General features: G+C 43.0%; 1 protein-coding gene across 4 annotated transcripts in view; it reads left to right on the top strand.

Moving 5' to 3' along the window:
- The first annotated feature begins 12,924 nt into the window (after positions 1-12,924).
- Positions 12,925-14,004, top strand: part of TDRD7 (tudor domain containing 7) — a 77,707-nt gene continuing 76,627 nt past the window's right edge. For all 4 annotated transcript variants that reach the window (XM_030293187.1, XM_030293186.1, XM_032595509.1 and 1 more), the window contains exon 1: positions 12,925-13,042. The gene's annotated coding sequence lies outside the window, so the exon portion shown is untranslated. The remainder of the gene's footprint in view (positions 13,043-14,004) is intronic.

A 14,004-nucleotide genomic window follows, 5' to 3' on the forward strand; every position in this document is an offset into this window, starting at 1 on the left:
CAATGTGGAACCTGGAGCCTGCTTTGGATTTTGTGTTTTCCTCTTTCTCTTCCCCTCCCCTGCTCACACTCTGTCTCTCTGTCTCTCTCTCTCAAAAATAAACATTAAAAAATTTTTTAAAAATAATAATCCCTAAAATTTACAATAGCAGAATCTATAATCAGTAAATTATGATATGAACCCCAAATCAACTTACATAAAAAGTAATTGATCCTGACATAAATAATTGCAATGAATTAATAATAAAAGTAGATAAACTACAGTTGACTTTCTGTGCTATGTATATTTCTCAAATATTATCTCATTTAAACTTTTTAATACTTAACAGACTTCATATTTTAGAGCAGTTTTAGGTTTATAGAAAAGCTGAGCAAGGAACACCAGTTTCCCATATATTCCATCCCCTGCCCCCACAGTTTACTCTATTTTTAACATCCTATAGTAGTGTGATTCATTTATTAAAATTTACGGACCAACTAAAGTCCATAGTTTACATTAGGTTTCAGTCTTTGTGTTACATGGTTTATGAATTTTGACAGATGCTTTAGTGCCATGTATCCACCATTATAGTATCATGCAGAACAGTTGTACAACCAACCCTCAGGCCCCATGTTCCACCCATTCTTTCCTCTCTTCCTCTCCCAATCACTGACAACTATTGATCTTTCTACCCTGTCTATAGTTTTGCCCTTTCCAGAATGTCAAATGGTTGGAATCATACAGTATGTAGCCTTTCAGACTGGCTTCTTTCATTTAGCAATATGTATTTAAAGTTCCTCCATGTACCCTATGACCCAGCAATAGCACTGCTAGGAATTTACCCAAGGGATACAGGAGTACTGATGCCTAGGGGCACTTGTACCCCAATGTTTATAGCAGCACTCTCAACAATATCCAAATTATGGAAAGAGCCTAAATGTCCATCAACTGATGAATGGATAAAGAAATTGTGGTTTATATACACAATGGAGTACTACAGGGCAATGAGAAAGAACGAAATATGGCCCTTTGTAGCAACGTGGATGGAACTGGAGAGTGTGATGCTAAGTGAAATAAGCCATACAGAGAAAGACAGATACCATATGGTTTCACTCTTATGTGGATCCTGAGAAACTTAACAGAAACCCATGGGGGAGGGGAAGGGGAAAAAAAAAAAAAAGAGGTTAGAGTGGGAGAGAGCCAAAGCATAAGAGACTGTTAAAAACTGAGAACAAACTGAGGGTTGATGGGGGGTGGGAGGGAGGGGAGGGTGGGTGATGGGCATTGAGGAGGGCACCTGTTGGAATGAGCACTGGGTGTTGTATGGAAACCAATTTGACAATAAATTTCATATATTGAAAAAAAATAAAAAAATAATAATAAAGTTCCTCCATGTCTTTTTGTGGCTGGATAGCTCATTTCTTTATATTGATGAATCATACCCATCATCTGGATGTACCATAGCTTGTTTATCCATTCACCTATTAAAGGACCTCTTTGTTGTTCCAGTTTGGGGTTATTATTCACAATTGCTGTTAAATATTTTTTGCCGGTTTTTGTGTAGACATGTTTCCAACACTTGTTCGGTAAATACCTAGGAGCACGATTGCTGGATCATATGGTAGGACTATGTTTAGCTTTTTAAGAAACTGCCAAATTGTCTTCCAAAGTGGTTGTACTATTTTGCATTCCAACCAGGAATGTTGTTCAACACTATTGTCAGCATTTGACATGATCAGGGCTTTTTTTTTTTTTTTTAATTTTCTTTTTTTTTTTTTTTAAATGTTTATTTTTTGAGAGAAAGAAAGGACGCACGAGCGGGGGTGGGGCAGAGAGAGACACACCGAATTGGAAGCAGGCTCCAGACTAAGCTGTCAGCACAGAGCCTGATGTGGGGCTCACTAACCATGAGATCATGACCTGAGCCAACGTCGGACACTTAACCAACTGAGCCACCCAGGTGCCCCCAGGGATTTTTTGCATTCAGCCTTTCTAATAGGTGTTTGGTGGTATCTCATTGTGGCTTTAATTTACAGTTTCCTAATGACATATGATATTGAACATCTTCTCATATGTTTATTACCATCTTCTTGTCTTCTTTGATGACATATTTGTTCAGATCTGTTGCCCCTTTTTTTTATTGCCCATTTTTAAAACGGTTTGTTTGAGATACTCTTTCTGGAGGTAGTGAGTTTGTTTTGTTTTTGAAATTTTATTTGTTGAGATATTGTTGAGTGTTAGGATTCTTTGTGTATTTTGGGCATGCTTATTTGCCATCTTCATATTTTCTTTGCTGAGGTGTCTGTTCAGATCTTTTGCCCATTTTTAAATTCAATAATTAATTTTTAAGTTTATTTATTTATTTTTGAGAGAGAGAGCACAAGCAGAGAAGGGGCAGAGAGAGAGGGAGACACAGAATCAGAAGCAGGCTCCAGGCTTCGAGCTGTCAGCACAGAGCCCAACATAGGGCTCAAATTCACAAAGTATGAGATTGTGACCTGAGCTGAATTTGGATGCTTAACTGAGAGAGCCACCGAGGCATCCCTCAATAATTAATTTTTGTTTTCTTCCTGTTGAGTTTGAAAAGTTCTTTGTGTATTTCGGGTATTAGTCCTTTATCATATAATATGTTTTGCAAATACTTTCTCCCAGTCTGTGGCTTATCTTCTCATTCTCTTAACGATGTCTTTTGCAGAGTAGAAGCTTTTAATTTCAATGTTCAGCTTATCAATTTTTTCTTTCATGGATCAATCCTTTGGTGTTTTATCTAAAAAGTTACTGGCAGGTGCACCTGGATGGCTGTCAGTTAAGCATCTGACTCTTGATTTCAGCTCAGGTCATGATCTCATGGTTTGTGGGATTGCACCCCACATTGGGCTCCACACTGAGCATGGAGTCTGCTTAAGATTCTCTACCCCCCTCTCTCTGTCCCTCCCCCACTTATGTGCATGTGTGCAAATGTGCTCTCTCTCTCTCTCTGTGTCTCTCTCTCTCTCAAAAATAAGTAAAAGCTTAAAAAAATAAAATAAAAAGTTACTGATAAACTCAAGTTCACCTAGATTTTCTCCTGTGTTATCTTCTAGGAGTTTTATAGTTTTACATTCTACATCACAACATTTTTGGTTAATTTTTGTGAAAGTTCTGTATCAAGGTTAATTTTTTTTTTTTTTGCATGTGGACGTCCAGTTGTTTCAAAACCATTGGTTGAAAAGACTTTTGTTTCTCCATTGAATTACCTTTGATCCTTTGTTAAAGACCAGTTGACTATATTTTTGTGGGTATATTTCTGGGTTCTTTATTCTGTTCCATTGATCTATTTGTCTGTTCTTTCATCCATAACACACTATATCAATTATTGTAGCTTTATTTATAAAAAGTCTTGAAGTCTGATAATGCCAGTCCTCCAATTTTTTCTTCTCTTTCAATACTGTATTAGTTATTCTGTTTTTTTTTTAACTTTTCCATATAAACTGTAGAATCAGTTTGCCAATGTCCATAAAATGACATGCTGGGATTTTGATTGGGATCACACTTTATCTATAGATCAAGTTGGGAAGAACTGACATCTTGACAATATTGGGTCTTCCTATCCATGAACATAGAATATCTCTCCACTTAATGGTTTTTTGGTTTCTTTTGCAAGAGTTGTAGTTTTCCTCATAAAGATCTTATATATAACTGTTAGCATGGCACTGCTTTGTTATAAAGTAGTCATCAGAAGATGCAAAATGTGGCTGTATTTATTTAAATAATCATCTAAATGAAAATGTAAATATTTTACATTCTTATTGAGAACCTCAGACCTTTAAGAATAAGTCCAAGAACACCAGTTTATACAACATTGACCTAGATTTCCATTTCACTTCTATCTTGTTAGCACCACAGCCTTAAACAGGTTGCTAAACATTGCACACAAGTTATAAAATCAGCTTGCTTATAACACATTGCTAAACAGGTTGTAAACATTGCACACAAGTTATAAAATCAGCTTTCCAGCAATAGGGTTTATGCAACATGTCATAACACCCACCCACAAATCTTGTAGTTTCAAATAGAGGCCACTTGATCTTCCCAGACACATTACAAGATCAGGATTGAGACTTGGAATCACCCAGAGCAATACTTTTTTCAACTTTAGCAGTATAGGCTCCAAAACACCCAAGGAAAGATTGTGACCAGTTACCAATTCTGCTATTTAGAACAACTGGCCATTATCTGACTTACAAATACCTTCTAAATGGATCTTGTTTATTTGCAAAGAAATAACCAGCTGGAAATTAGAACTTTTTTCTGAGTGCCACTTTCAAGAAATTCATATCTGAGTTACAAATACCTTCTAAATGGGTCTTGTTTATTTGCAAAGAAATAGCCAGCTGGAAATTAGAACTTTTTTCTGAGTGCCACTTTCAAGAAATTCAATTAATTAAAGCTTGCTTAGAGGAGGTAAGTGTGGCAATTGACCAAGAGAAGATTTTAAGAAGGTTGTGACAGCATTCTCCAAATATCAAACAACCCCCGCTTTAGGGAGGTTTCCATTCTTTCTCTTTAGCCAACAGGTAACACTAAAGTTCACAGGTAGACACTCTAGAGAGAGAGTTTTTAGATCAAAATGGCATTTTGACATTCATAGCTGTCTTCCCAATAAGGGCAGGGCTCATACACAAGGGGGAGTTCCCCACTGATACAGAGGTGGTCCGTGCAGAGGAACAATATTTTGCAAATAGTCTGTAAGGGCTGTCTGTCTAGTTGTCTGGCCTGTTGTTGTCAGCAAGCATCTGGAGAAGTATCAGGTCACACTCCTCCAGCCTGTTCTCCACCTTACCACCCAGGGCCCACCAGGCTTGGAGGTGAACACAGTGCCTTCCCAGGATGGAAAGGGTGTAGAGAAGAAAATTGGAAGAATTGACTGGAAACATTTGGAGACGTGAAAAGAAAAATTCCATGGATATAGAATGGCAAAGTAAAGATCAAGTCTCTTTCTGAACAATTGTCAGCCAGTAAATTGGTACCTGGATTTGGTGCAAGCCATTTGCTAACCTCTATTATGCAGGTCTATAGCTTGCCTTAGAGATTTTCATGGGGGGAGGGATGTTTACTTTGTCTTTATACTTTCTATGCATTTCCCTTTGCTTGCTTCTTCAGTCCCTTATTTCATTCATCAGGTATACATAGAGACAGCACAGCATTGTAGAAAGAGGATGGACTTGAGCCCTTTTCTATTTATTCATCCATTGAATAAATATTTATTGTAAGCCCAAATGTGCCCAGCGCTAGAACACTGCAGTCGTTCTGATTAGGGACCATATATATATCATATATATATGATATATATATGATATATATACATATCAACATTCAAATCCATTTTTTTGGAATATGTACTGCACGAAGAGAGGGAAATGCTGTGTTAGTGCTTGCAGACTGTGTTACTTTCATATTAAGAACCACTTATCTGGAGGAAATCTCCTCTGGTGGCTTGCTCTGGCCAATACCTTGTTAGCTCCTTTCTTAGGCAACAGCTAGCCTCCAGGTGCTATAATTTTTTTCTTTTTTTTTTAATGTTTATTTATTTTTGAGAGAGAGAGAGTGTGAGCAGGGGAGGGGCAGAGAGAGAGGGAGACACAGAATCGGAAGCAGGATCCAGGCTCTGAGCTGTCAACACAGAGCCCAATGCAGGACTCGAACTCACGAACCGCGAGATCATGACCTGAGCTGAAGTCGGACACCCAACAGAGTGAACCACCCAGGCGCCCCAAGGAGCTATAATTTTCTAATTGCAAATATAAAACACCCTGTTTGAAGGAAGTTGCTACTGAGAGCAGGGGCTCCAGTTTTAAATGGAAAAGGCTAAGTGCAAGAGATGAAGAGAGAATTGGAAAGAAGACCATATCTTCTACTTATGGGCTAAGTGAACTCCAGGAAGAACTCACAAAATAGTGTTTAATCTCCTCAGCATGTTGTAAGTGCTAGGGAAAATCAGGTAATTTGGGAGTGGGGTGATGCAGAATTCTTTTTTTTTTTTATATGAAATTTATTGACAAATTGGTTTCCATACAACACCCAGTGCTCATCCCAAAAGGTGCCCTCCTCAATACCCATCACCCACCCTCCCCTCCCTCCCACCCCCCATCAACCCTCAGTTTGTTCTCAGTTTTTAACAGTCTCTTATGCTTTCTGAATTCTAATAAAGACATGCATTCATCCCTGTCTGTTGGAGTAAACAAGAATGTCTTGTTCAGCTTCTCTTTGGGTAAGAATGGCTGTTGGGGGATTTCTAGAAGCAGCACTCAACCCCTATCTGACCCAGCACCCTCTTTTTTCTTTTAGGTTTATTTATTTGTTTTGAGAGAGACAGAGCACAAGCGGGGCAGGGGCAGAGAGAGGGAGAGAGGGAGACTCCCAAGCAGGCTCCATGCTTTCAGCACAGAGCCCAATGTGGGGCTCAAACTCATGAAACCATGAGATCATGACCTGAGCCAAAATCAAGAGTTTGATGCTTAACTGACTGAGCCACCCAGGTGCCCCCAGCACCCTCTTTTATAATGAATATTTTGTAACCCCTCCCTTTACTTTCCTGAACTGAAATTCACAGATCAAATAACCTGGAAAACGTGTTATATATAAAACTACGAAAAAGTTATTTGTGTTTATACATCAGAGGCTTTTCAGCTACATGAATGACTGGCAGGACAGTCACATGTTGGTTGGGACAAAGGGAACTCCTTGGATATGGGGGAGCTGTTCTGCTGGCAGCAGGACAAAAAGCGACCAGCGAAGCCCACTAAATCCGAGGAGGTGCCCCCCATCACTGTGAAAACCTAAATTAACCTCACGAATGTCCGACGTGCCCTGGGGGGGAGGGGGGATGATGTTGCTCTCATGGAGACCCACTAAAGAATGGGAATTGTCCAAAAAGCCTCTAGTGAAGTCTCTTTTGCTACTTACTGGGTTAATTTTGCCACTTAAAGGGAATCTAACAAAAGATTTTGATTTATTCAAGGTCAAACAACTAAGTGGCAATGATCCTCCCAGAGTATTACACTTTGAATCTGAACACACATTTTTTTAAAAAGATATTATTTTTCTATGTAATCTCTACCCCCAATATGGGGCTCAAACTCATGACCCTAAGATCAAGAGTCACATGCTCTAACAACTGTACCAGTCAGGGGGCTCTGAAACCACATTTTCTTGAATACTGTCTGCATCTTTGATTTCAGGATCAGCTAAGCTATACTAAGCCATAGACTTACATGGTTCCTTCTCTTTGCCTCCTCCCTTCCTCACCCCTAGCATCAACTGCAGTATAATTTTTGTACCAGTCTGTTTATTGATTGTTACAGAATCAGTAATGCTATAGTTGCTTGCCTTGCTTTAAGTATTAGTCACCCCACCTCCATGCCCTACCCCACATCTGGGTCCTTAACCTGCTGCCAACTTAATACCTGCATCCTGGGAGTTGTCCTTCTCTCTGGGCCTTGCCCAGGGCTGGGCTGTGCAAATGAGCCACAGCTCTAAAGGGGCAGAGGCCATCTCTTAGAGAGCCAAGACCCTCCCCCGTTGGTCCTATGACCTTGCTCTACACAATGTGGCTTTAAGCTTTCGTTATCCCCTGTTTTCCAGTGTTCAGTGGCTGGGTGGCCTCTACAGCTTTAGGGATCAGTCCCTTCTGGGGATTAACCCCTTTCAGCTGACTCACCTTGGAGGCCTTTGTGGGCAGATTAGGGAGTTTTGCTTGATCAGCACATCCTCAGCTTTACCAGGGCCTGGATTTTAGCAGCGCCCCAGCAATCTCTCCCTTCAGTGTTTTGTTTTGTTTTGTTTTGTTTCTCCTTACTCAGTTAAAACAAATGCAATTGTCTAGAAATTCCTCTGCGTTTGTTGGTGAGGCAATAGCTGACAGGAGAGGGTGTGATCATGATGTTAACGAGTAAAAGTAGATCTGTCCAAAGATTCCATTTGTTATGCATCTATTTTTCCTGGCCTTATGTAAGCAAAAGGGTGAGGTGAGGCTGGACTTAGTCCACGTATGTAACTTTGAACGTGTTGTTCAGCTTTAAGAAGGACTTAGAATTATCATTGCTAAAATTATTTGCAATTAAATAACTCAGAGGAAAAAAGATGAATACAATATAAGTCTTTTCAAGTTGTTCACAAGGAAGATGAGACCCGGGACCATCTCCTACATCCTCCCCTACTGTAAACATTTTTGAGGGACAGACAAGGTGCCACAGGAGCTCCACTAAGGGAGCAGGTCACTTTCGGGTGGGGCTTCAAGGAAGATTTCCCAGGAGAGGAATTAATGAAGACCCCAAATAATGCCACAGCCAAGTCCCTGGAGCTCATCTGGTGGTAGGCAAAGAGATAGAAATGAGAGTTTGGGATTGGGTTTCCTCATAGGAGATGATCTAGAGAAGAGGCAGACGAGCTCAGATGGGAAGTGACATGGGGACAACTGGGGTGTCTAAAATTGCCACTCCAAAGTTTGAAGAGTGGAAGAACTGCCTACCACAGCGGAAACGTCAGAGAGACCCTGTGAGGGAGGGTTGGGAGTATCTCTTTCTTAGACCGCATTGCAAATGCCAGAAACCCCATCAGGTGAGATAAAAACAAAATGAGCTACAGGCGTGCTCTTGGAATGTGGTTGCTGTCTCCCCTTCTTCCTAAGTGGTGCTTGCTGGACTGAGAGAAGGGAAGGAGGGAAGGACAAAGATGCACCTCAACCAGTGGCTTTGGTCTTGTCTGCCTTGTACAGGTGTTTTGGTGTTTGTGTCCAGTGTGGCTCTCTCCAAACAGGCTCCCCAGGTGTAGACAAAAATGCATGAAGGGCTTTAGGTGGACATTTCACACTGGACATATTCCCACCTTTCTCACCCCAGGATAATGGTGGCAATAAAGCCATCTTCCTTTCTTATGCCTGGGCCTTGATTAGCACTCCTTTCTCATGACAACCTCTCGGAAGTATTTGGATGGGCACAGATTACTTGCCAGGCTGTTGCCCACTGGCCAGCTGGTCTTGGTCCCCCTACTATCTGTCTTGCCTACACTCAAAAGCCATCCGAGCAGATCACAACCTCTCAACAGCCCTTGAGGATGGGAAGTGTTCCTGCCTCTCCTGAAAGAGAGACACAGATGCTCCTGGCCCTGACTCCTGTCATCCAAAGATGAGCTTGGGCTTTTGCTGAGAGAGAATACCTTCCACCTCAGTCTTGTTCATTCTGAAAACTCCGTTCTTTGGCCTCAGGATATATGCCCTATCTAAGGCAGTTTTTAATACAGGTTCCTAGTGGGACTTAAGGTGCCCCCAAAATCTTCTCTGACATCATATGCCAAATTTCGTATCCATGTGTTACTCTCCCATATTCTGACCTCCTATCCCACAAGAGGCAAGAGCCATTGTGTCAAAAGAATAACCAGTTTTTGTCATCCTTTGATATCATCTCCGATTTCCCTGAAATGCAATTATATATCCAGGGCATGGGAATTAATTCTTGAATTCCCTGGGTTTGGGGCCATTTCCAAAGAAAGTTAACAAACTTCCTAACCTGTCCTTGCTATGTCAGCTTTCCATGAACTTCTGAGAACCTCCTGGTATGTCTTAGCCAAAAATCTACCTGCAGAACAGACACTTTACCCAAGAACATATATGAAGGGCCAGTGAACACATGAAAATATGCTCAATATCATTAGTCATGGGGAAATGCAAATTAAAAAACCTCAATGTGATATCTGTATACATCTGCTAAAATGACTAAACTTAAAATGACTGACAATTGCAAGGACTGGAGAAGATTTAGAGCAACTGGACCTGTCATACACTGCTGGCAGGTGGGAGGAGGGAGAACAAAATGATGCAGCCATTTTAGAAAACAATTTGATAGTTTCTTACAGTTAGTCATACACATACTCTGCAACCAACAACTCTACTCCTAAGTCTTTATGCAAGACAACTATATGACCACACAAAGACCTGCATGTGATTGTTTACAGCTGTTTTATTCACAATAGCCCCAAACTGGAAATAACACAAACATGTATCAAATGTGAATAAACAAATTGTGACATATTCATACTGGTGATGGTTTCTACTCTGCAATAAAAGGAAACAGACTACTGATAGATGTGGCAACATGGGTGACTCTCAAAAGCATTATGCTAAGTGAAGGAAGGCAGTCACAAAGACTCCATACTGTATGATTCCATTTATATGACATTCTAGAGAAGGCAAAGCTCTAGTAACAGAAAACAGATCAATGCCTGCCAGGGGCTGGTGGTAGGGGGAAGAAATTAACTCTAAAGAGGCACAGGGGAAATTTCTGAAATGATGAATTAGTTCTAGATCTTGATTGTGGTGGTGGACGCACGATTGAATACATTTGTCAAAATTTACCAAACCATACATTTAAAATATGTATTATTATTATATGTAAACTATTCATCAAAAATCTGATTTAAAATTTTTTTTAATTTTTTTTTTAGAGAGAGAAAGAGAGAGACAGAGACAGAGCATGAATGGGGGAAGGGCAGAGAGAGAGGGAGACACAGAATCTGAAGCAGGCTCCAGGCTCTGAGCTGTCAGCACAGAGCCTGACAGGGGACTGGAATCCATGAACCGTGAGATCATGACCTGAGCCTAAGTCAGATGCTTAACCGACTGAGCCACCCAGATGCCCCCCAAAATCAGTTTTTTAAAAAACTAGCTGCAGAACGTCATTTGTCTTTCTATACAGTACAGTCCACAGAATCCCTTTGAAAGGATGAAGAATCTCAGACTTGAGATCAACATACATTGCTTTTATGATTTACTTTGCATGTTGGACTCTGGAGTTTTTCCTAATTTTCTTCTCCACTGGCACTCTTTCCACTGGGAGCTGCTTTTTACGTCTTTCCTATCATAAATGTGGAGTCAGAAGATGTCATGAGCACTGCAGAGTCCAAACTGGGTCTGGCTATATTTTAGGTCTATTGAACCCACTGCAGTGTTTGGAGCAGATTGCAAGGGAGAGAGATCCTAAATAGACTGAAATACAGTAGCAGGGATGAAGAGAAGTGCCGGGGAGAGACATTTGGGCAGATTTAGTTAGGGACTAGATGTGGGAGTATAAAAGAGAACAGCATTCAAAGGAGATTTTGAACAGTTCCCCATTGCCTTTGGGGAAAAGCCCAAACTTCTGTGCATGGGCTATAGGGCCTTCTGTGATTTACTTCCAGCCAACCTTTTCATTGCTTGCTATCTCTTTTCACTGAATCAAAAGACCCTCAAGGGTGCTTGCCTGGCTGGCTCAGTTGGTAGAGCACGTGACTCTTGATCTCAGGGTCATAAGTTTGAGCTCCATGTTGGATGTGCAGTTTATTAAGTAAGTAAGGAAATAAATAAGAAATAATTTTTAAAATGCTCCTCAAGCATAGGCTTGTGCCTTAGCAGAGTAGGCGTTCCATGAAAGTTTGTTATGTAACAGCAGGTGTTCAATATGTACTAGTTGATTGTCCATTCAACTACCAGTGGGTATTGGTTTTTTTCTATTTTTGGCTATTGTAAACAAGGCTGCAATGAATATTCTTGTCTAGGTCTTTGTGTAGACATATGCTCTCATTTCTCTTGGGCAAACTTTGGGTAAATGGAATTGCTGGGTCATATGGTAGGTTTAGTACCCCCATACAATGGGATACTACTCAGCAATAGAAAGATACGAACTACTGGTACACAAAACAACATGGATGAATCTCAACGTGTTTACATTGAGTGAAAAAAACTGGACCTCCCTCCTGACCCTCACCAAAAAAGACAGCACATATTGTATGATTCCATTTATATAAAACTCTAGAAAAAGCAAACTAATCCATAGTGACAGAGAGCAGATCAGCAGTTGAAGGGGCAAGGGACAGAGAGGCACAAGAGATGAGGATTATAAAAGTGACCCAGGGAAAACTTTTTGGAGGTGATGGTGTGCTATTATGTTTATGGCAGTGATGGTTTCACAGCTGTATACATATGTGAAAACATCAAATTGTACATTCTAAATGTGCCGTTTACAGTATGCCTCAATAGAGCTGTAAAAATATATGCTGCTCGAAAAAACAGCAGACCTCAGCAAATGCTTGTAGAATAAGTGCAGAGAAGTGTTCAATGTTGGTTTAAGGAATACAAACCGACACGCCCAATATATGTTGGTAGAATTAATGTGCACAAGAAATAAGTGAATGAATATTAGATGTTCAATAATTTTATAATGAATGAAGGAATGAATTCGACAAATATTTATTTAACCCTTATGTGCCAGGCACAATCCTAGGCTCCAGGAATAGGTTAGGGAGCATGACAAAGATTCCTGTGCTCACAGAGCTTAATTCGAGGACATGATAAGTAAAATACATACAGTGCGCTCAAGAGAGAGAAAGCTGAGAAGTGAAAAACTCCGGGAAGCAGATTGACATTTTTTAAAGTAGCACCTTCTTCGAAAAGGTGACGCTTCGGAAAAACCTAAAGGAAATGAGCGGACCAGGTGGACGTCTGGGAGGGTTAAAAGTAACTGTTCCTGTTAACCAAAAGAATGAGCAAGAGTTGACTGAAACGTCTGACTTGGGCGTGAAGCAAGCATGCAAGAGCGCGTTAACTGCTGGTGAGGTCCTGCTGGGTGTGAAGTGCCGGATCCCGGCCGGGCCAGCCCGCGGGTACTTGCGTTGTCCACGGGGAGGCGCGCCTGAACCCGCCCCGCAGTCGTCTTCCGCCGTCGGCCCGTGCGTGGGCACGCGCAGAAACCGCTAGGCGGCGTCGGTTTCCCTCCCCACGCGCGGACGCCGGCGTGGGCCGACGCGGCCGAAGAGCCCGCGCGTGCGCAGAGCCGAGGCCGGGCTGCCTTCGGGGCGGGGCGGAGCGGGGCGGGGCAGAGCGGGGCGGGGCGGGGCGGGGCGGGGGCTTGAGGTGAATCCCGAGCCGTGGCTGCGGCTCTGGCCGTGCGGGGAAACCGAAAGTGGGCGGCGGCCGCGGCTGTGGGCCTGGCGGAGACGGCGGCGGGAGCTGGGCCCAGAGGCGCGGGGACGGGCCGTGGGCCCCCGGGACGAGGTGAGCGCAGGGTTTGCCGCTGCGGGCGCGACAGGTGCCGGGCGGCGTCAGACGGGGTTTCGGGCGGGCGCGGCGCACCTGGGTCACTGGAGGGACAGTGGCCCGGACGGGACTGGAACGGGCCCGGGGCCTCTTCCCGGCAGCCGCAGGAGATGCCCCGCGGGGGGGGGGCGGGGAGTTGGAGTTCCAGAGCGTTGTTTTAAATCTCTGATCGGACCCCTCCCCCGGCCGCTTGGTGACGGGCTGGGCGTCCGCCCGGGAGCCTGACAGACCCTCCTGCCGCCGGGCAAGTCAGTGCAGCGGGGGAAATGCAGCAGTAGGGGTGTGGACGAAGGGCGGGAGACGCTGACCAGGAAGTGGTTCCACTGCCGCCCCTCCGGAGCAGGGCATATCAGAGCCGCCCGCTGTTTGAGCTCTGTATTTTACACGGTGAGCGTTAAGCCCCTCAAAGGCACGGGCCTCTCTCTACAGACCAGCCCCTGCAGGCCGCTCAGGTAATGCAGGACACACATACTATACATTGCTCTCAGACCAGGAGTCCCGGGGCCGGCACACAGCTCTAAGCTAAAAGGAAACACGAATCCTGCAGGGTCAGGTGCTCAGCCTCAAGTTAATGGGAGGGGGATTGGGGCCCGCACAACTTTTCTGCTCCGTTCCGTTTGCGGGGTGTAATGCATTTCCAGTTATCACTGAAGCGTACCAGTCCCGCATAGTTTCAAAGAGCAAGAAAGGCGTATGCCTATATTAGAAAAAAGTCCTGGCCCCAAAGGATTCTGATGACCGCCTTACAAAACAAAACAAACTACTGATCTAGGTCACCGCCCCACCCCCCTACGTCCCATGGTGCGGTGGGAAAATTGCAGAACAAGTGTTCTGTCTAGTGGTATAAAACAACTTAGAGACAAGAAGTGAAACTTAGACCCAAATTTCTAACTCATCCTGGGCTGCCTTGATGTGTAGGC

This window comes from Lynx canadensis, chromosome D4 (assembly GCF_007474595.2).
Source record: "Lynx canadensis isolate LIC74 chromosome D4, mLynCan4.pri.v2, whole genome shotgun sequence".
Classification (NCBI taxonomy): domain Eukaryota; kingdom Metazoa; phylum Chordata; class Mammalia; order Carnivora; family Felidae; genus Lynx; species Lynx canadensis.